This window comes from Coenobita brevimanus, chromosome 94, assembly GCF_032717465.1.
Source record: "Coenobita brevimanus isolate Jiangsu-jjx chromosome 94, ASM3271746v2, whole genome shotgun sequence".
NCBI classification, from domain to species: Eukaryota; Metazoa; Arthropoda; class Malacostraca; order Decapoda; family Coenobitidae; genus Coenobita; species Coenobita brevimanus.
This window is the reverse complement of record NC_137047.1, coordinates 28,323,319-28,346,984: the sequence shown is the minus strand read 5'-3', so window position 1 is coordinate 28,346,984 and position 23,666 is coordinate 28,323,319.

Here is a 23,666-nt window from a genome sequence, read left to right as displayed (position 1 = left end):
TGGGGTTGATTGCTCATGTAATGCCACTCGGGGATGAGTGAGGCTGGTCACTCTCATCTTAAATGTCGGGACCAACTGCCTAGCCCCGGGCTCCTAAGCTCCTTATGGGTCAATGTAGGATTGGATGATTGATGGATGGGCTACGCTCCTCGTGGGGCAACATAGGATTGGATGATGGATGGATGGATGGATTATTATTATTATTATTATTATTATTATTACCATTAACAATACTATTTAGTCAGATCGAAAGCATGGAAAACTAAGGTATCGCCATGATCAGTTGTCAAATCTCTCTCTACTCCAGATTTAATAACTCAGTCTCCTATTGCTCACTCTCAGCTGGAAAAAAAAAAAAAAAAAAAGTTTGACGTTACCTGGAATAAAGTACAAGAGAAGGTGCCCCCACGAAGAGTTAATGGTGCTAGAACTGTACTGGAACTGACACCCTCAGTCTCATATTCACTTACCTAACTAACTAAACACAATTCGAGCACCTTACCTTCATCAGAATAGGTGCAAATAGTTCGCTTGCTCGGTGGCCATCATCCATCCAACATCCATCTTTCCTTCTCATGGTGCTACCGGATCAGTGTCGAACTCGCTGTGATAAATTATTAGAAAATTATTGTTAGACTACTTGTATCATGTCAGACTATACGCAAGAACAGCAGCTGACCTATTACTCGGCGCCTGTTGTACTTTAGATTATGTCCACGTTCCTCCATGGCAGATCAATAGACAAACATATCAAGTTTCTCTCAGCCTTGGAATATTACCCACCAGAGGAAAAATGAGAAAGCAGATGTATTTGTCCTCGACTGTACAGTACTTTGAAATTCTGAGTATCAAGAGTTCATCAGCCATCAGTGCTAATGGTTTTGGTTATATGGATCCTAGTATGAATAAACTAAGAAGTAACCAGGTATGAATAAATTTGTAGATATAGGTAAAGAAACTCCTGAAACTTAGACACTCAGATATCGCATTTTTATGGATTTCTGTATTTGAAGGAACAACCGATACATCACCCAACCAGTCACCAGCATGAAGGTTACTGCAAAACATCACGCCTGTTCAGCTGCCCTCTCTGATGCTCGGGATCTTTGCCGCGTCTGGTATATTCGCTACCTTATTTTGGACTGACACCTTAGTCTGGGAAATAGCCACCTGTACATCTGTTCTTCCTTCCTGTGTGCGTTTCCCTGCAAGGTTAGTATTATTTGACAGTGGCAGTATAGTACATGTAATAGGCAAAAGTAAAATTTAGTTACATTTAAAGCAAATCAGCCAGCAGAAATAAACCAGACATTCTACTCGGAGGTCTATGAGGTAGTAGATAGCGATAAAGCTTACGATGTTATTTATCTGGACTTTAGTAATGCTTTTGATAGGGTCCCACACGAAAGGTTAGTTAGAAAGGTTCGAGCACACGGTATAGACGGCGATATCTTAAAATGGATAGAATCCTGGCTGAAAGGACGAAAGCAGAGAGTATTAATAAATGGAACTAAGTCGGACTGGGGATTAGTAACTAGCGGTGTACCACAGGGTTCAGTACTCGGTCCCTTATTATTTATTATATATATAAATGATCTAGACTTAGGAGTCAATAGCAGCATCAGCAAATTTGCCGACGATACAAAAATAGGGCGTATCATTAACTCTACTGACGATTGCCGTAACTTACAAAAAGACCTCGATACATTGTCCAAATGGTCTAAAACCTGGCAAATGGAATTTAACGTTGAAAAATGTAAAGTACTTAACGTAGGCAAGACCACTGGAGATACTAAATACAGCTTAGATAACAAAGAAATTAGCAAATCGGAATGCGAGAGAGATCTAGGAGTTATGATTAGTAACGACCTTAAACCAAGGCAACAGTGCATTAATGCGAGGAATAAAGCAAATAGGGTCCTAGGATTTATTTCGAGAAGCGTGAGCAATAGATCATCTAAAGTAATACTAAAACTTTATCTAGCATTAGTAAGGCCACATTTAGACTACGCAGTACAATTCTGGTGTCCTTACTATAGAATGGATATTAATTCGTTAGAAAATGTACAGAGAAGAATGACTAAAATGATACATGACGTCCGGAACCTGTCATACGAAGACAGACTGAAAAGACTAAGTCTGCATTCGCTAGAGAGGCGTAGAGTAAGGGGAGACTTAATTGAGGTGTTTAAGTGGATGAAGGGTATAAATAAGGGAGATATTAGCAAGGTACTTAAAGTGAGCATACAGGATAGAACTAGAAATAATGGTTTCAGACTAGAAAAATTCCGTTTCAGTAAGGAAATCGGTAGAAATTGGTTTGGTAATAGAGTAGTAGACGAATGGAATAAGCTACCTAGTAAAGTAGTTGCTGCCTCTTCCATTGAGAGTTTCAAGCATAGGCTAGATAAGCATATGACAAATAAGGGGTGGATATAGGATATTGGATATAGAATAAAGAAAATCTTATAACCAATACTAATTCAAAAAATTTTTCTTTTCAGGTTACACTATGATAGTCTCTATTCTCCTTTCACACTTTCCTGTAAAATGTCCACGCCAGTTTTTCTATACGGCGTGGTGTTCTTTCTGACTTTTTCCTGCCGGCTTCGGCTGGAGGGTTTGGAGGGCGGGGGAGAGCCTTCTTCTTTGCTATCCTTATCTCATTCTAGTAGTTTAGTTACTCTTCTAGGAGCTGCCTAGCATGGGCCAACCGGCCTACTGCAGTTATCCTCTCTTCTTATGTTCTTATGTTCTTATGACATACAATCAGCTGTGAGTCACAGGAACTCAGTGTTGATACTGGCACTAGTAATTCTTTAGACAGCTAGTATTCTGTTCCAGCTCACGTCAGACGAATTTGAGTCATAGCCTAAATTGAAATTCTGTAGCTATTTAGCAGACATTAATTACGTCCATTAATAATCACATCGGTATTTTAGCATCAGACGGGCTTTTACCTGCTTATCACAGACCCATTGAATACAGTCCTCTCCCAATCTTTCTGTGGTAGCCATTACATTGTTCTGTTGCTCCACCCCCAGGAAACTGTCCGTGGATTTCCTTATAAGATTGAGTAAGATGACCCTCAAATTCATTTCATAATCAAAATACATCATTTTAATCATAGTTTTTATTTTTGCTGCAGACATTTCCCCATACCTCTTCTTTGTGAGTACCAGTCATGCTTCAGCATCAGCTAGGCCACCCCCTGGCAACATTTCTTGGGGTGTGAATCCTCTTTTGGCCCTCTTCCATGGCATTCTTCTTGTGGTCATAGAGTCCTCTCTCGGGCCTCATCTTGTGGCAATCCGTGCTTGCATTGAGTTATCCTGCCAGTTCGTCTATCTAGAAGTTAATCATAGTGTAAAAAATGAAAAAAATTGAGGCCACAAAAAATTCCATTGTTCCAAGTATATAAAAACCATCACTGAACTCATCACAGTATGGTAAAATGTTAATTTACTGTTACTGATTCTTTGCCACAGCCTCATTTATCTTTCATTCTTCAGCCGTTTGCATTTAAGTGAATTCAGTCTTACCCTTAGCAAAATGAACAACACTGACTTACCAGCTGCTGTAGAACAACTCATAAGCTATACATCTCCCTTCTATGCTGCATCCCTCGTACGCTTCGGCCTGTCCACTTCTCCTCCTGTACCCTCCGTCTTGCCCACTCTGTCCCTCGTATGCCCCGTCTTGCCCACTCCCCTTGTACGCCCCGTCTTGTCCTCTCCGTCCCTCGTACAGCCCGTCCTGTCCACTCCATCCCTCGTACGGCCCGTCTTGTCCACTCTGTTCCTTGTACGCACTGTCTTGCCCACTCTGTCCCTCGTACGCTCTGTTCCTTGTGTGCTCCGTCTCTCCCACTCCATCCCTAGTATGCTCCGTCCCTCGTATGTTCCGTCCCTCTTGTGCTCCGTCCCTTGTACGCTTAGTCCCTCGTACACTGTCTTGTCCACTCCATCCCTCGTACACTCTGTCTTTTCCACCCCGGCCCTCGTACACTCCGTCTTGTCCACTCCAGCCCTCGTATGCACCTTCTTGTCAGCTCCATCTCATACGCTTTGTCTTGTTAACTCCATGATCTCCATCTCATACGCTCCGTTTTGTTCATGCCGCCCCTCATACGCTTCCTCTTGTCCACGCCGCCTCTCCTACGCATCTGCTCCATTCTTCTGTGGCCAATCAACTTGCAGGATAATTTCTGTAGCACTGGTTGCACAGATATCACAGCACACTCAAACTCATCTTTACCATATTAGTCATACAGTCCATAATACACGTACATACTTGTACATGGTATTTTCTGCTTCCAGATGCTGCTGCTGCTGCTGCTGGATCAATCTGGTGCCTAGACCATCCAAGTAGAAAGGAACGACACCGGCTCCGTATTTGAGACAAAACCAAGAAACCTTCCAGACAACCATCTGCCTATCAGTCAGCAGCCAGCCTACCTACCTACTTATATTTCAGATAAGTAAATAGAAAGTAACACTGACAAACAGACTGTAGTGACTAATGTTCCAGTTGAATGCTACCTTTCTGCCTTACACCCTTACCAGTCTAAGCTACCTACCCCACCCAAACCAACCCTGCCTCACATCCTACATCATTATTTACCAGGACTTGACAACCCATACAGCAGAGTAATAGGGAAAGCTAGTTAATTAATATATAATTAAAATCAGTTACGGGATTATAGCACATAATTAAGTAATTTACTTCATTAACTTGTATAACCATTTTGGCAGCAACAGCAGAAATTTAATTTATAAGATTTTATTTTAAACATTGTCAAATATTAACATCACAATACAAGATACTGATACTAAAAACTATTACACCAAACCGAACTTCATACTTTTACCTTTAGTCTCCTGTTCCCACGCCAGGTATCCCAATTTCTCAAGGACAGTAATTATCTGAAAGGAAAAAAATAGCCCTTTAGTAACGCTAGGAGGTATTAATAGTCCTAATTAGTATTTCCATTGCTAAAACTTTTCCAGAGCTTAATATAATCGTCTGGAGGTAGCAAGAATAAAGCTAAAAACTGCATCGAACTGTGGGGGTTAAAAGCAATAGCAGCAGCTCCAATGCAGCCTTAAAATGGATACATATTTATTTATTCATGCACCTCTTGAGGATCCGATTTATTTATGCGACCTCCAGGCGATTCTTTTCTTGCTACCTTCAGTCTTGTTCACCTTACGGAAGACTTTTCGAACTGGATGCTTACATAACACGAATTCACCCTCCACGACCACGGATCCTTCAGAATTTGATTAAAATAGTAAGCAAAAAGAATAAAATGTCACAAGAGTGAAGGGTTCGAACACTCGTACTTGATTATAGCAGTGCACTGAATAGAAATGTATTTATGGCCATGAACTTTTCAAGCTTATATATCGCTCTTCTCTGTTGGTAACCGATCATATTAATTTCCAGTATAATGTATACATGTAGTGCTGAGATAAATTAAAGAACCATTATATTTGTTACTTCATTAATTCCTGTAATTAAATATCTCGCCCAACACACTTTCGTATGGACAGTTTCATTGAATTATATGCAGTAGTGAACTTCGTTGGCTAAGAAAAACGGTTTATTCATCAAAGCATCCCAGCCGGCTTCCATGTTAGAAACCTTGCCGACTTTCCACATATTCCCCTCCACTGCTTAACTAAAACCCACTTAACATTATAAAAGAAGGCTGGTTTGAGCCTTCCACAATTTTCAGGAACTTGAAAAATGTATCACTTTTTAAATATAGTCATCTAAGCTAGTGAATGCCAAGGAACGAGAAATTACGAGAGCTCTCCACTTACCTCTTGACACCAGGGCGGCTGACAGCAATATAGTGTGAAGCGGTGTTTAACCTTTTTCATCACGTGTGTTATTCCTTCATTGTATACGGACTTTATCCTTGATTATATGCTTTAATTTTATGCTGTATGGATTTTTTCGTGTCTTAACTTCTTCTCAATATAATTTTCATGGAGTATCATAGATGTTCGGTACTTATTTGTCTCGTATATTTTCCGTAGAGAAATTTGTGTCATTTAGAAAAAAAAAAAAGTTCTTACATGCTTTTCCTGCTACGTTTCAAAGGTTAAAAACACTTAGTAGAGGGGAAGCTTGTGTAAAAGGGTAATTAAAAAGCAGAAATAAGAGTGAAAAAGAAATGTGTAACAGTCTTCATCACTCTTTCAGTCTCGACCCCCCACAGGTTCCCTGTCTCCTGGAATTGAAGGTGGTTTGTGTTTTGTGTGCATTATTGTTTCTTTCTTTTTCTTTTTTTGCCTGCTTGTTGTACTACTTTCAGGTCACTTTACATTGAGTAACAAGCCGACTGGTTCCTCGTAGCCCAGGTGAATATATACGACGTTGAGTAGCAACCATATAACAATAGATGCCATGAAGTAGGATGTGTAAGGGATGATTTGAGTACATTAACTAGTTTGTAATATATTGTTTCCTCATTGTATTACTCCTTAGCTTCCGTATCACTCTTATCATGTATTTTGCTCCATCTATCTATATCTATCTACCTATATCTTTCTATCTGTCGATCTATCTATCTCTGTCTGTCTGTATATCTTTTTGTCTCTCTGTCTGTTAGTCTGAAACCCTACTCATTAATCTTGGAAAGGGTGACCACAAACGAATCGCCTCCATCTCACACTGTCCTCCATCAGGCTCCCGTCTCCAGCTCTCTCTCTCTCTCACACACACACACACACACACACACACACACACACACACACACACACACACACACACACACACACACACACACACACACACACACACACACACACACACACACACACACACACACACACACACACACACACACACACACACACACACACACACACACACACACACACACACACACACACACACACACACACACACACACACACACACACACACACACACACACACACACACACACACACACACACACACACACACACACACACACACACACACACACACACACACACACACACACACACACACACACACACACACACACACACACACACACACACACACACACACACACACACACACACACACACACACACACACACACACACACACACACACACACACACACACACACACACACACACACACACACACACACACACACACACACACACACACACACACACACACACACACACACACACACACACACACACACACACACACACACACACACACACACACACACACACACACACACACACACACACACACACACACACACACACACACACACACACACACACACACACACACACACACACACACACACACACACACACACACACACACACACACACACACACACACACACACACACACACACACACACACACACACACACACACACACACACACACACTCTCCAGCTCATCCTCGGTATCCCCCTCCCTCTGTACAGTATATCGTACTTATTATATAGTTAAATGATTAGCTGTAGATAATCATGCGTCTTTAATTTGAATGTAATAATAATATTGCCAGACGCCATGTATCCCAGACGGGGTGGCCAAGGGCTTAGAGTTAATTGTTTTACAGGAAGGGGCACTAATCCTCCACCAACCCCACTTGACACGTAGGGATGCCAACAGCATCTGGTGTTCCCAGGCGGTCACCCATCCAAGTACTAACCAGACTCAACGTTGCTTGCTTTTGCTTAAGAGTTTTTCCATTATTGTAATTGTGTGTGTGTGTGTGTGTGTGTGTGTGTGTGTGTGTGTGTGTGTGTGTGTGTGTGTGTGTGTGTGTGTGTGTGTGTGTGTGTGTGGTTTGAACAATTTACCATTTTTTATATTTTAATATAGCATTGCATATCAACTTGACCATTGATTAATAATAGATAATGCCATAGCACAATAACCAGTGTATGTGTATATATTTTCCTCATATGCTTTTTACACCTACCAATTTCTGCCATTGATTATTTCACTCATTTTATCGGCTATTATCTGTGTGTGCCTTTTTTTTTTTTTTTTTTTTCCATCATCCATCTATCCGTCATTTATTTCTTTTATTGCCTTACTAGGAGCGTAGGGGCCCGGGGCTAGGCTACTTATTACCGACAGCTAAGGCGAAGGTGATCATACATAAACTAACTCCCGGCTAACAATGCCTTTACCCCTGTCAGCAGTATTTCTTTGTCCCCTTCACTACGACGACGACTAATTTTCGTGACCACCAGACGATTTTCTTCAGCTTAGAGGAGACTTCTGGAACTGGGGAGGGGAGGGGGTTAAATATAACTTTCATTAACCTCTTCAGCAGTGACATTCTTTTTTATTTTATTTTTGCTGAGGCCACACGGTTTTACTCAGCTTGGTAGACTCTTTGAACGGGATTAGTAAGCTATTTTTACTAATCCCCCACCCTCCCGTTCGAAAAAAGCAATCTTAGGGTAAACAAAATCTTCCGTAGATAGCAAGAATAAAATGCAAAATACGTTATCGGGTTGAAGGAGCTCATTCCGACGGTAAAATAATAGTCTGTTATAGTTTTTTTCCATTCTAACTTGACCCAGATTTTCGTCCCTTTGCATATATTTAAATAACGGATTCAATTACAGAATTAAACAGTGTCATGATACTCCTACAGTTCATAGCACACCTTCGTGACTAGCATCATAATTTCATCTTGTAATGTTCTTTCCCTTTAACCTGGTTCAGATTTTCATCTCTCAGCAGCTTGTTGCATTTAGTCCAGTTGGAGAATAAGAGAGTACTACAGGTCTACATCCATTCTGTGACTTCGTGACAGGCATTATGTGATCGTTTTGTATTGTACTTTCACCTGAACTTGGCCCAGATTTCCATCCACTTCAAATTTACATCACGTAGCTGAGTTTCAGAATATGACAGTATTTTATAACTGTACATCCTTTCCAAAGCACTTCTTAGTGAATAGCATCATATGATCATCTGGTACGACTTTTACCTTACCTGGCCGACATTTTCGTCCCTTGGCAGCTTATTTCTCGTAGCCCAGTTGCAAAATAGACTATACTAAGGCCCTGCATGATTCCCATAGCATTTCTTCGTGACTGGTAGCTGATTTCCCGTTGGTCAGGTGAAGGAAAAGACAATACTGTAGCTTTACATCCTTTTCATAATACTTCTTCGTGACAAGCATCATATTCTAGTGATAGTCTCGTGTTACGGTTCAGCATTCAAGATAGATATGCCAAGTTAAAGTAGAAATAGTATAGTTCAGAGGTCAGCAACCCTTATAGCTAGAAGAGCCATTTATTTTAAAGTTTCATAAAAATGTACTCTCGGAGCCTCAATACAAAAAATTGTCTTATATACTTCTAAATCTAAACAAAAAGTTACGGTGATATTGTTCGATCTACTGATTTTCACAAAACGAATCAAAATATAGTAATGTGTTCTGTAATTTATTCAGTATGCTTTAATATAGTTATATGATGCCTTCGTTCTGAAAGTATAAGCGATTATTTATGAAGCTCATGGAGCCGAAAAAGTGTCCTAAAAGAGCCGCCAGCGGTTTCTGAGCGCAGGTTGCCGACCTCTGGTATAGTTGGTAGAATAAATGTGGAAAAACGCATCATCGGGCTCAGTAAATTAGTCTCTCCTTTTTTTATTTTTTTTTGTTTTTGAAGTCAGAGAAAATTTGCTCCCTCTTTTTCATTCATACATAACATACAATGAGCTAATTACCCCATACAGGAGTGTGATGTCCTTTCATTATACATACATACACGCATACATTTATCTATCTATCTGTATTAATCAATACCTAACTCTATGTCATTATTTATTTATTTATTTATTATGCAGCTTGTCACGACATCCATAATATATTTTTCAGGGCAGGAGAAATTTCATCGAGTTGTGGTCACAGGATCATCGGAAATATGAACCCGGTGGACTGCAGGCATAACCTCTTCGAGTGAAAGGACAAATGAAGACCCTGATGGTAGCAAAGATAAAGTGAAAACAGGCATCAGCGTTATGGAAGGAAAACAGACTTCTTTTTTTTTTCTATACTTCATTCACTTTAACGTGGCGCATTTTTTTTCCCTGTTAGCCCATTTCACGTGGTTCATAGGCTGAAAAAGACAATACTACGGCTCCATATTCTTTCCATAGCACTGTTTCGTGACTAGCATCGTCACCAAGATGAAGAGACGCTATATTATGCGCAAGTTTAAGTGAACAAAGCGTAGGCTGTCTCAGTTAACCCATTCAGTACGTCGTTAACTTTCATATACTTTATTCTTGCCGTCTCTGGTCGGTTTTATTTTTCGTAGGGTCCAGTTCCCCCTCCCCCCCGTCTGTCTGTCTGTCTGTCTGTCTCTCTCTCTCTCTCTCTCTCTCTCTCTCTCTCTGTTGCAATTGTTCCTGCTCCTGCCCTTGCACCTGCTCCTTTCCCTGCTCTTGCTTCCTTTCTTGTTCCATCCCCTGCTTCTGCTCCTGCCGTTGCCCCAGCCCCTGCTCCGCCTTTGCTCCTACCCTTGCCCCTGCAACTGCCCCAGCTTCTGCTCCTCCACCTCCCCCAGTACTTGCTCCTACCCCAGCTCCTGCCCTTGCTTGCCTCGCTCGTGCCCTTGCGTCTGCCCCTGCTGCTGTCCCTTCCCTTGATTATGCCCCTGCTCCTTCTCGTGTCCCTGCTCTTACCCCTACCCTTGCTCCTGCCCCTGTCATTGCTCCTGCCCCTGCCATTGCTCCTGCCCCTGCCATTGCTCCTACCCCTGCCTTTGCTCCTGCCCCTTCACTTGCCCCTGTTCCTGCCCTTGTTCGTGCCCTTGCTCCTGTCCCTGCCCCTGCTCCTTTCCCTGCTCCTGCTGCTGACTCTACACTTGCTCCTGCCCATACCCCTGATTCTATTCCTGTCCCTCTCCTGCTCCTGCTCTGAACTTGCCCCTGCCCTTGCTCTTGCCCTTGCTCCTACCCTGCTCCTGTCCCTGTGCCTGCTCCTGTCCCTGCCCCTGCTCTTGTCCCAGCTCCTGCTCCTCTCCCTGCCCCTGTTCCTGTCCCTGCTCCTGTTCCTGTCCCTGCTCCCATTCCTGCCGCTGCTCTTGTCCCTGCTCCCCTTTTTGCTACTGCTACTTTCCTGCGCTTGCTTCTGCTCCTGCTTTTGCTCTTGTCCCTACTCCTTCCCCAGCCTCTGCCTCTGCTCCTTCTCCAGCTCTTGCTCCTTCTACTCCTGTCCTTCCTCCAGTCCCAGCCCCTGCTTCTGCCCTTGCTGCTGCTCCTGCCATGGCACCTGCCCCTTCTCCAGTCCCTGCCCCTGTCCCTGCCCTTATCCCAGTTTTTGCCCTTGCCCCTGTCCTTGCCCTTGCCCCAGTTTTTGCCCTTGCCCCTCTCCCAGCCCCTGCCGTGTACTTGCCATTCCCCCTCCCCCTGCGCTTCTTCCTGTCCTTGCTCCTGCCCTTGCTCTTGCACATGCTCTTGCCCTTTCTCGTGCTCGTGCCCATGATTCTGCCCCAGCTCCTGCCTCTAACCCTGTACCCTTCCCCACTTCTGCTCCTGCTCCAGCTGATGCACCTGCCCATGCTTCTGCTTCTGCTTCTGATCCTGATCGTAATCCTGCTCTTGCCCCTACCCTTGCTCCTGCTCCTGCCTCTGCTGTTGCCCCTACCCCTGCGCATGCCCCTGTCTCTGCCCTTGACCTTTCTCTTGCCTCTGCCCCTGCCACTGCCCGTGCTACTTCCCCTGCCCCTGTTCCTGCCCCTGCTCCCGGTCCTACCCTTGCTTCTGCTTCCGTTGCTACTCCTGCCCCTGCTCCTGCCCCCGCCTCCCCCAGCCTCCCCCACCTGCTCCAGCCCTTGCCCTTGCCTCTTTCCCTGCCATTGCTGCTGCACTTGCTCGTGCACCTGCCACTGAACCTGCTTGTGCTCCAACTGACACTCCTGCATCTGCAGTTGCCGAGTCCTGTCTCCTGCCCCTGCACTTGCCCCTTTCCAGCTCCTGCTCCTGCCCCACCCTTACTCCTGCTCCAGCTCCTGCCGCTGTTCCTACTGCTACCCCTGCTCCTGCCTCTGTCTCAACTCCAGCCCCAGCTGATGCACCTGCCCCTGTTCCTGCCCGTGTCCCAGCCCTTGCCCCTGCGCTTGCCCGTTTCCCAGCCCTTGCCCGTTTCCCAGCCCTTGCCCATGCTCTTGCCCTTGTTCCAGCTCTTGCCTGTGCTCCCGGCCCTCTCGTGTTCCTGTTTCTGTTCCTGCCCCTCTCTTGTTCCTTCTTCTGCTCCCGCTCTTCCCCGTGCCTCTGCCTCTTCCCATGCCCCCTGCCCCGTCTCCTACCCCGGCCCCTACTCCAGTCCCTGCTTCAGCCCATGCTCCTGTTCTTGCCCCTGCTCCTACTCCTACCCCTGCTCCTGCCCTTCTCTTTTCTCCCTGCTCCAGCTCTTGCCCCTGCTTCAGCCCACGCTCCTGCTCCTGCCCCTGCTTCAGCCCCTGTCCCTGCTCCAGCCCCTGCCCCTACCTCTGTTCCTGCCTTTGTTCTTTCCGTTGTCCCTGCCCTTATTCCTTTTCCTGCTCTTGCTTGTGTCCCAACCCTTGCTCCTGCCCTTGCCCCTGCAAGTGCCCATGTTTCTGTTCCTACCCCGGCACCTGCCACTGCTCTTGCCGCTGCCCCTGCCCCTGCCCCTGCCCCTGCTTCTACCCGTGTCCCACCCCTTGTCCATGCTTCTACCTTTGCTTGTACCCCTGCCCTTGCCCCTGCCTCAACTTCTGTTCCTGCTCTGGCCTTTGTCCCTCCCTGGCCCTCTCTCTTTATCTTGCCTCTGCTCCTGTCCATTCCTCTGCTTATGCCCATGCACCTTTTCTGTCCCTCCTCCTGCCTCTGCCCGTACCCCTGCTCCTGCCACTGCTCCCATCTCCGCCCTTGGTCATGCCCCTTCTCTTGCCCCTGCTCCTGCCACTGCTCCCATCTCCGCCCTTGGTCATGCCCCTTCTCTTGCCCCTGCTCCTGCCCTTGTTTGTGCTCTTGCACCTACCTTGCTCCTGTTCCTTTCCCTGCTGTTCCTACCACTGCTCCTGCCCGTGTCCCTGCCTCTGCTCCTGCCCCTCTCCTGCTCTTGCCCCGCTCCCACTCCTGACCTGCTCTTGCCCTTCTCCTGCTCCAGCTTCTGCTCTTGCCATTACGCCTGCTCCTGCCTCTGCTCCTGCTTTTTCCCCTGTTCCTGCCCTTGCTCCTTCTCCTGCTGCTGTCCCTGCTCCTGTCCTTGTCACAGCTCCTGCAAACGGCATCTACCCTTGTCCCTGCCCCTGTCTTTGCCCTTGCCCCTATTTTTGTCCCTGCTTCAGCCCCTGTCCTAGCTCATATCCTTCCTCCTGCCAATGCTCTTGTCCTCGGTCTTGCTCGCGCCCTTGCTTCTGTCCCTGCTCCTGACTCTGCCGCCTCCCATGCTCCTGCTCCTCCTCCATCTGATGCACCTGCCCCTGCTCATGCCCCAGCTCTTCCCCTTGTCCCTGCCCCAGTCCTTGCTTCTGCTCTTCTCTTCCTTCTGCACCTGCTCTTGTCCCTGCCCTTCTCCTGCTTCTGCTCCAGCTCTTGCCCCTGCCCTTGCTCCTGCTTTGTCCCTGTCCCTCCCCCTGCCCCTGGTCCTGCCATTGATCCTACCCCTACTTCTGCCCCTGCTTCTGCACCTGCTCCTGCCCCTGCCCCTTTCCCTGCCCTTGCTTCTGCCCATGCCCCAGCTGCTGATCCTGCTCGTGCTCCAGCTGATGCTCCTACTTTAGCTCATGCCCGAGTCCCATCCCCTGCCCCTGCACCTGCCCGAGTCTCATCCCCTGCCCTTGCACCTGCCCATCTCCTGCCCCTTTTCACCTCATGCCTCTGCCCCACCCTTACTCTTGCTTCTGTTTCTGCTGCTGTACTGCCCCACCCGTACTCCTGTTCCTGCTCCTGCCTCTGCTCTTGCCCCTCCCCCGTTCCTGCCCCTCCCCCGTTCCTGCTTCTACTCCTGTTCTTGCCTGTGCTCCTGCAACCTTCCCAAACTCCTACCCCTGCCCCTGTAACTGCCCTTGCTTCAGCCTGTGCTCGTGCTCCTGCCTCTGCTTCTCCCCTGCTCCTTCCATTGACCCTGTTCTTGTCCCTGCCCCTGCTCCAGACTCTGCTCTCGCCCCTGCTCTTGCTCATGTCCCAGACCTTGCTTCTCCCCTTGTCCCTGTTCCTGCTTCTACCCCGGCACCTGTCCCTGTTCCTGCCGCTGCCCCTGCCCATGTCCCAATCCATGCTCATGTTCCTATTCCTGCTCCTGCCCCAGCCTATATCCCAGTTTCTGCTCCTGCTCCTACCCCTGCTCCTTCCCCTGTTCCTGCTCCTGCCGGTGCCCTATTCTTGCCACTGTCCCTGCTTCACTCAGTGTTCATGTCCTTGCTCCTGTCCCTGCCACTGCTCCTGCTCTTGCCCTTACCCCAACCTCTGCTACTGCTCCTGCCCCTGTCCCTACCCTTGAAACTGCTCCTGCCCCTGCTACTTTCCCTACTCCTGTTCCTGCATTTGATCCTGCCGTTGCTCCTTCCCCTACTTCTGCATCTGCCCTTGTCTGTGCCTCTGTTCCTCCTCCTCTTGCCCTTGCCTCTTGTTCCTGTTTTTGCTCTTGGTCCTTTTCCATCTCCTGCTTCTTTCCCTTGCTCCTGTCTCCTCCTCCTGCCTTTGCCCCCTGTTCCTCCTTCTTTCCCATCTGCTTCTGCTTCGTTCCCTTGCTCCTTTCCCAACCGTAAAGTGGGGGTGGCCCCCCAGGGGGGTAAAGGGGCGTCACCCCCCAAACGGGGTAAAGGGAGGTCAACCCCCCAGGGGGGTTTAAAAGGGGGTCACCCCAGGGGGAGAATGGGGGAGGTCCCCCAGGGGGTAGTCACCCACAGGGAGGTAAAGAGGGGTCAACCCCCAGATGGGGTGAAGGGGGGGATCACCCCCCAAATGGGGTAAAGGGAGGTCAACCCCCCGGGGTGGGAAAGGGGTCAACCCCCCGGGGGGGAAAGGGGTCACTCCCAAGGGGGGAAAGGGTGGAGGTCCCCCCAGGGGGGTAAAACGGGGTCAACCCCCAGATGAGGTGAAGGGGGGTCAACATCCAGATGGGGTAAAGGGGGGGGAGGTCACCCCCAGGGAGGGTAAAGGGAGGGCGTCACCCCCAGGAGGGGTAAAGGGGGGAGGTCACGCCCCAGGAAGGGGAAAGGGGGGAGGTCACCTCACAGGGGGGGTAAAGGGAGGGTTGCCCCCAAACGTGGGGTAAAGGGAGGGTCACCCCCCAGAGGGGTAAAAGGGGGAAGGTCACCCCTCAGGGGGGTAAAGGGGGGATGTCACCCCCAAGGGGGGCAAAGGGGAGGTCATCCCCCAGGGGGAATAAAGGGGGAGGTCACCCCCAGGGGGTAAAGGGGGGGTCACCTGGTAAAAGGGGGGATTCACCCACCAGGAGGGGTAAAGGGTGGTCACCCCCCCAGAGGAGGTAAACAGGTCACCCCCAGGGGGGGAAAGGGGGAGGTCATTCCCCAGGGGGGTTAAGGGGGTGGGGGGTAAAGGGAAGTCACACCACCCCAGGGAGGGGGTAAATGGGGTTCATCCCCAAGAGAAAGATAAAGGAGGGGTCACCCCATAGGGGGGTAAAGGGGAGTCAATCTCCCAGGTGGGGGGTAAAGAGGGGTCACTCCCCAGGTGGGGGGACAAAAGGGGATCAACCCCCAAAGGTGTAAAAGGGGGGTAAAGAGGGGTCACCAACCCAAAATGGGGGTAAAAGAGTGGGTCCCCCCAGAGGGGATAAAGGAGGGGTCGCCCCTCCCAAGGGAGAGTAAAAGGGAGTCACCCCGCCCAAGGAAAGGCTAAAGGGGGTAACCCCCATGGGAGGTTAAGGGGGCATCACCACCCTCAGAAGGGACAAAGTGGGTGTCAGCCCCCCAGGGGGGGTCAAGGGAGGTCACCCCCCAGGGGGGGTTAAGGGAGGTCACCCCCGAGAGGGTAAAAAGGGGGTCATCCCACAGTGGGGGTAAAGGGGGGTCACCCCACTCAGGGAGTAAAAGGGGGTTACCCCCCCATGGTGGGTTGAAGGTGGGGTCACCCTCCACATGGGGTTAAAGGGGGATCACCCCACTGCTCAGGGCTAAAGGAGGGTCACCCCCTCCATGGGGTGACCTTTTTCAGATGTTTCACTTCAGTAATTTTTCATCACTATATTATTATTGTTCGCTGCATTTCGATTGCTGTAGATATTAAGCCACTACAATTCAGTCAATATTTAAAAGTTTTTCATCATACTGGTGTATATTTTTTCTTTCTTTTTCAGAGGCTGGAAGTTATTGTACAACCGCAGAACATCATAAATAAACATTTTGCTGTGTTGATGTTACTTTCCTTTTCCTGTAGATGGTGTAAAATAAACAAAAAATCCTCCCCCTTAACGGTCGGCGGAGGGGAGAGGCAGGTAACAGTGAGGGTTGGGGGGAAATAGAGGTGAGTGCGAGGGTAGCGGCGGAGAGGGGGGGTCAGTGCGGGAGTAGCTCGAGAGAGGGGGAGTCAGTGCGAGGGTAGCGGCGGAGAGGGGGGGTCAGTGCGGGAGTAGCTCGAGAGAGGGGGGGTCAGTGCGGGGGAAGTGGGGGGTGAGTGAGGGGGTGGCGGTGAAGATAAGTTGTAAGTTCTGAGGCAGCTCGAGAAGTGGAGGGTGAGTGAGGGGGTAATTCGGGAGAAGGGGGGTGAGTGCGGGGGTAACTCTGGAGAGGGGGGGTCAGTGCGGGGGTAGAGGCGGAGAGGGGGGGTCAATGCGGGGGTAGCTCGAGAGAGGGAGGGACAGTGCGGGGGTAGAGGCGGAGAGGGGGGGTCAGTGCGGGGGTAGCTCAGGAGAGGGGGGGTCAGTGCGGGGGTAGCTCAGGAGAGGGGGGGTAAGTGCGGGAGTAACTCGAGAGAGGGAGGGTCAGTGCGGGGGTATAGGCGGAGAGGGGGGGTCAGTGCGGGGGTAGAGGCGGAGAGGGGGGGTCAGTGCGGGGGTAGCTCTGGAGAGGGGGGGTCAGTGCGGGGGTAGTTCAGGAGAGGGGGGGTCAGTGCGGGGGAAGTGGGGGGTGAGTGAGGGGGTGGCGGTGGACATAAGTTGTAAGTTCTGAGGCAGCTCGAGAAGTGGGGGGGTGAGTGCGGGGGTAATTCGGGAGAAGGGGGGTGAGTGCGGGGGTAACTCTGGAGAGGGAGGGTCAGTGCGGGGGTAGAGGCGGAGAGGGGGGGTCAATGCGGGGGTAGCTCGAGAGAGGGGGGGTCAGTGCGGGGGTAGTTCAGGAGAAGGGGGGTCAGTGCGGGGGAAGTGGGGGGTGAGTGAGGGGGTGGCGGTATGGAGAGTTGTAAGTTCTGAGGCAGCTCGAGAAGCGGGGGGGTGAGTGCGGGGGTAATTCGGGAGAAGGGGGGTGAGTGCGGGGGTAACTCTGGAGAGGGAGGGTCAGTGCGGGGGTAGCTCGAGAGAGGGGGGGTCAGTGCGGGGGTAGCTCGAGAGAGGGGGGGTCAGTGCGGGGGTAGCTCGAGAGAGGGGGGGTCAGTGCGGGGGTAGAGGAGGAGAAGGGGGGTCAGTGCGGGGGTAGCTTGAGAGAAGGAGGGTGAGTGCGGGGGTAGGGGAGGAGAGGGGGGGTCTGCGGGGGTAGTTTGAGAGAGCGGATCATTACGGGGGTAACTCAAGAAAAGCTGTGAAAGGTTTGAAAAGATTTATTTTACTCAAGCAACCCCGACGGCGATTTTGGAGTACATAGGGCTTTGCAAAGAACAGAATACTGTACATAAGTAACTTATAAGAGTAAACAAGTAGAAATTAAATAATTCATTTATTGGTGGAAGAATTAATACATTTTTTTTTCATTAGTTGGAGCATTCCATTCTCTCTCCTACAACTTTTGCCAATTTAAGAATAACACAATGTTGTTTGCTGCTGAATATGACACATCTTTAACGTATTCGTGTTGTCATATAAATCTCTTCACACAGTTTCCTTTGCGAAATGAAATATGGTTACTTAAATGAAATTCACCAACTTCGCCACCATTACAGAGTACACACTCGTTCATTTAATGTTATGTTTCCCGTGGTCTGGTCAAAGGTGATGACATGGCGGTTCTGGGGTGATGAGTAGCCCCTGGGACTAGTGCTACTCCTAACGGTTATGTAATGGTGTTCAGCTTTTTTTTTTTTTTTTTTTTTTTTTTGACGTACAGGTATTTAAGCGTTATTTCGAGTGCATTCGATAGCATATATACAGTAGACAGAGGAGGGTAGATTTTAACCAGGATGCAAGTACACTTATTCCATCCTCGTAAGGCTATCAAGACTTAGTAAGTGGGAATGACTCGGTTACCCCGGGTGAAAAAGCAAGTAGTTCATGTAAACTTTATTACCGATATCGTTACTTACAGCCAGTCGTGATACTCCACGCAGTCGCCGTAGTGGTAGTCCCCGTTGACTTCCCGTGACGGTGATAGTCCATAGCCCCGTGGTTTCTAACCCATAGATACCCGTGGTCCCATAGCCCTCCTCCCACCACTTTTGGTGTAATAGCCCATAGTCCCCTCACACACCCTCAGAACACATCACCAGGACACACCCTCAGAACACATCAACAGGACACCACCATGACAAATGACCAGGACAAATCATCAGGGTTCATCACCACAACACACCACCAGGACACCTCTCCTCCTAGCGTGAAGGCCCACAGCCCTCGCCTCGTGGTGTTATAGCCCATTGCCCTCACCTCGTAGTGTGACAGCCCACAGCCCTCTCCTCGTAGTGTGACAGCCCACAGCCCTCGCCTCGTGGCGTGTTAGCCCAAAGCCTTCCCTGCTCCCCACCCCGTGGCGTAATAGCCCGTCCCCCCACCCCGTTGCATGATAAGCTATTAGCCCATAGCCCTCAGCCCCCCACCCCGTGGTGTGATGGCAAACTATGGCGCTGATAGCCATTAGCCCCCCTCCTATGGTTGATAGCCCGTGGTGGTATGGTATTGTGCCTCTTTTACACTAACTTGGCCTAGATTTCGGTCTTTCTGCAGTTTAATGTAGACTGAAAGCATTAAAAGACAATGCCATGGTTCTCTATTCTTTCCACGCATTTCCTCATGACTGGCTCCATATTCTAGTGCTAATCTATTGTTATAACAGATTTCAAGATGAGAATTGACATTAGAGGCAAAGTTCGCGTAACTAGTCACGAAAGAGCTGTGGAAACTGTAGTCTCGGCATTCTTTTTATGTTAAGGACTTGAGTTATTAACAGTAAATTTCTATATCTGTATCTATAACCAGACATAAGGGGCGTCCGTTCGTCTTTCGGTTGTTTAACGGGAAGGGGCACAACCCCTCTGTTAACCCATTTGTTGACATATAGGAAACACATTTGGGTTAGTTCTATGGTTACCAACCAGCGTTGTAAATGGTTTCCTGGCTTACAAAGACAATAAGGCTTGTCACTCGATACAAAGCCACTTGAGAAAGAAAGAGTAATAAAGTGAGAAGCATAGGAACCCGGGGTAGGCAAGTTGGTCCTGATACTTAAGACGATAGTGACCAGCCTTACTCATCCCTGAGTGGCAGTATATGGCAATAAACCCCAACCACCCCTTGGATATAAACCTTCACCAGCTCAATCCGATTGGAGCACCATAATTACCCACTAAACCACTAGGCGCCAAAATTTGGTTACATGGTTACTACCCAGCGTAGTAAATGGTTTCCTGGTGTAGGAAACCATTTGGCTTGTCATTCAGTGTAGTCACCCACAGGCAGAAGAGGAAACAATGAAGGAAAAAAAGAAAGAGGAGGGAGTGCAAAGTCACCCGTAGGCAGAAGGACAAGCATATATATATATATATATATATATATATATATATATACTGTACAGTAATTTCTTATATTTTATCAAATTTGAAATTGAAATGATGGTCCCTGGTGTAGACCTACTCGTCTCGAGCCTGATAGCCCACTGAGTGACTCACTGCCACTGGCTCAGCCCCAGTCCCCACTCCCCACTCCACAATCAACACATACTGTACTGAATTACAAATATCTGATTGGACGTGTCGTGCTACTCGTGAACTCGTGATTCATGAACACCACATGTTTATTACTGTTTACATTTACAAACCTGTCCCACCACATACGTAGACATAGTCACGACAGTCAATACACACTAACAGTAGGCTACACACAGTAGTCTCTTACAGACTATTCTACAGATCAAATATATACAGGTACTGGCCGTGTCACGTCTTATGTAACATGTTTACTTTATAGCCTATCCTTTTTCTCTCTCACTCTTTCTCTGATTTCAGTACATCAATGTAATATTTGTAATTTTGTATAATGTAACTTTATTTATTATGCTTCTAAAGTCAATTACAAATACAATTACTTTATAATTTTAAAGCTCAGTTACAATTACTATTAAATTTACTTGTAAATAATAATAATTATTGGTGGTAGGTGGGGGCGCTCACCATCCACTCACTCGATGTACTGCTGCTCTCGGGTGCCTGTCCTTTCCTCTCCACCCTCCTTTCCCTCCTTCCTCTTCTGTTTTTCTTTACTTCATTCTTTCCTTGTCCTTCTGCCTACGGGTGACTTTACACTCCCCCTTTTGTCTTTCCTCTTCTTCTGCCTATGGGTGACTCTACACTGAGTGACAAGCCAAATGGTTTCCTGTACACCAAGAAATAATTTACTATGCTGGGTGGTAATCATATAACCAAATTATGGCGTCTGGTGGTTTAGTGGGTAATTAAGGCGCTCCAATTGGATTGAGCCAGTGAAGGTTTATATCCAAGGGGTGGTTGGGGTTATTGCTCACGTAATGCCACTCAGGGATGAGTGAGGCTGGTCACTCTCACCTTAAATGTCAGGACCAACATGCTTAGCCCAAGGCTCCTACGCTCCTCATGGGACAAGGTAGGATTGGATGATGGATGGATGGATGAATTACAATTACTCCAAGCCTGCCTGGAATCGTGCCCTGATGAGGTGTCCTGGTGTGTAATGGTGGTGTCCTGATGATGTGTGATGGTGGTGTGTCCATATGTGTCCTGGTGTGTTATGGTGATGTGTCCTAGTGGTGTGTCCTGGTGGTGTGTCCTGGTGGTGTGTCCTGGTGGTGTGTCCTGGTGGTGTGTCCTGGTGGTGTGTCCTGGTGGTGTGTCCTGGTGGTGTGTCCTGGTGGTGTGTCATGGTGGTGTGTCATGGTGGTGTCCTGGTGATGTGTTCTGAGGGTGTGTCCTGGTGATGTGTTCTGAGGGTGTGTCGTGGTGGTGTGTTCTGAGGGTGTGTCGTGGTGGTGCGTCGTGGTGGTGCGTCGTGGTGGTGCGTCGTGGTGGTGCGTCGTGGTGGTGTGTCGTGGTGGTGTGTCCTGTTGGTGTGTCCTGATGATGTGTTCTGGCAATGTGTCCCAGTGGTGTGTCCTGGTGGTGTCGAAGTGTCCTGGTGACGTGTTCTGGTGATGTCTTGGTGGTGTGCCCTAGTGATATGTCCTGATGGTGTGTCATGATGGTGTGTCATGGTGTTGTGACCTGGTGGTGCGTCCTGATGATGTGTCTTGGTGGTGTGCCCTAGTGATATGTCCTGGTGGTGTGTCATGATGATGTGTCCTGGTGGTGTGTCATGATGATGTGTCCTGGTGGTGTGTCCTGGTGGTGTGTCCTAGTGGTGTGTCCAGATGGTGTCCTGATTGCGTGTCCTGGTGATATGTCCTGGGGTGGTGGTGTATTGGTTAGCACGTCCAACTCCCAACTGGAAGAACGAGAGGCCGATGGTGCCGATCCGACTGGTGGACTCATCTTGTTTCCTCCTCGTCCCCGTTCACCCAGCAGTACCAATTGGGGATCTGGATGTAACACTGACTGCTGCTGGTTGTATTCTTGGGGAAGACGGGTCCTCAGCAGATGTTGATTGCATGCCATGTGCAGTGGATGGACACAACTCTCCATGTATTTTGATGCTCTGAAATAAATAATAAATAAATAAGTACATAAATTGTTTCAAAATGTATACCCTTTTTGATATGATGCCAATAAACAACCCTTTATCTTCCTATCTACCTACCTACCCACCTACCTATCTATCTATATCTATTCTTGCTACCACCCAACGATTCTATTCAGCTTAAAAGAGAGATCAAAAACGAATCTTCATTGATCCGTTCATAACAAATCTTCACAAGACCGAATAAAGTCAAGTCTTTTTGGTTACTGTCCTAAAGAGATAATGGAGGGAAAACGAAGAACTACAATGGAACAAAATAAACATGCAAGAAATATGAACTGCAACAAAAAGATAAACAATATGAACATGAGCAATAAGGGTAATAAATGGAATAATGAATAAATGCAATGAATTATAATGCAAAAAAAAAAAAAAAGCAACAAAATGAGCTAACAGCAATAAACCATATGCACCAAAATGAACATAGCAAGAGAATGCAAAGAAGTAGCCTAATGCATGTAGGTAGTAGGCAGGAAAAGGACAAAACTCCCTATAGATGGTGCTTGTGAGGACAAAGGAAAAAAAAATGACTCGGAGGCAAATTTTTGTGACGTCACAATGTCAGTACGTCATCTGAGTGAAACGGGGGCTCTGGCGGGAGTAAGTAGCCTAGCCTCGGGCCCATCAGTTGCTAATAAGGCAATAAAGCAGATGCAATTGTTAATGTATTTGCATTCTATTATTTAACAGCAATAATTCTGTGATGACGTCAGACAAACTCCTCCTCTCGACCAATCACAAACCAGCATTTTTTTTCAGGGAGGCCTCTGCCTACCCTCATGCCTGTATCACTAATTACTAAGCTAATTATTAAGTTCTGACACAGGAAAACACATAAAGTAGATGAAAATAAAAGTAAAACACGTTAGCCTTCGTTATAAGCGACGAGATGAGCCGCGGAGTTAGTCAGACGGGAAGTACTGTAGAGCCCGACACGCGTGTCCTGTCAAAGTCTCTTATTTCACCATTATTATTACCTAATTGACCCCCAAATTACCTATTTTTAACTTCATTTTACCCTTATTTGGGTGTCCTCAATGCATGTGACCTTCAAATATGTCATGAAGGCACGCAGAAACTAAGGTATTCACGTACGTTTATGAAGGGGCCTGTATATTCGTTTATCGTTATAATTAATGTACAAGAGCGGTGTAAACAGAAGAAAAAAGTACTTACAGGAGAGAATGAGGCGGGCGTTCACGGCCAAACTCCGAACTTAATCGAGAAATTGCAACCTCGGAATGGCGGAGGTGATGAGAGAATGCTACCTTCAAGAGGTAAGAGGAAGGTTTTCACATCTCAACTTAGTAAATCATCACTTATCTTAAAAACCTGCATTTAAGTGACATTTCCCAAGCTTCTGAATATTTTGGAAGGCTCAAACTAGCTTTTTTTTTTCGTAATGTTACGCGGGTTTTTAGTTAAATAATGGACATGGAAATATGGAAAGCCGACAGGTTTTGCAACATATGGAAGCCGGCTGTTCGTTGTCGATGAATAAGCCGGCTTCTCAAGTCAACCAAGTCAATTATTGCACACAAGTTACTAATACTATCCATATAAAGGCCTGCGAGGCGTGATTTAAAGAGTGCAAATACGATGAATTTCGAAATCTAATGTTCCTCGCTCTTTGGCGGTACTCCATATTATCTACATTACGT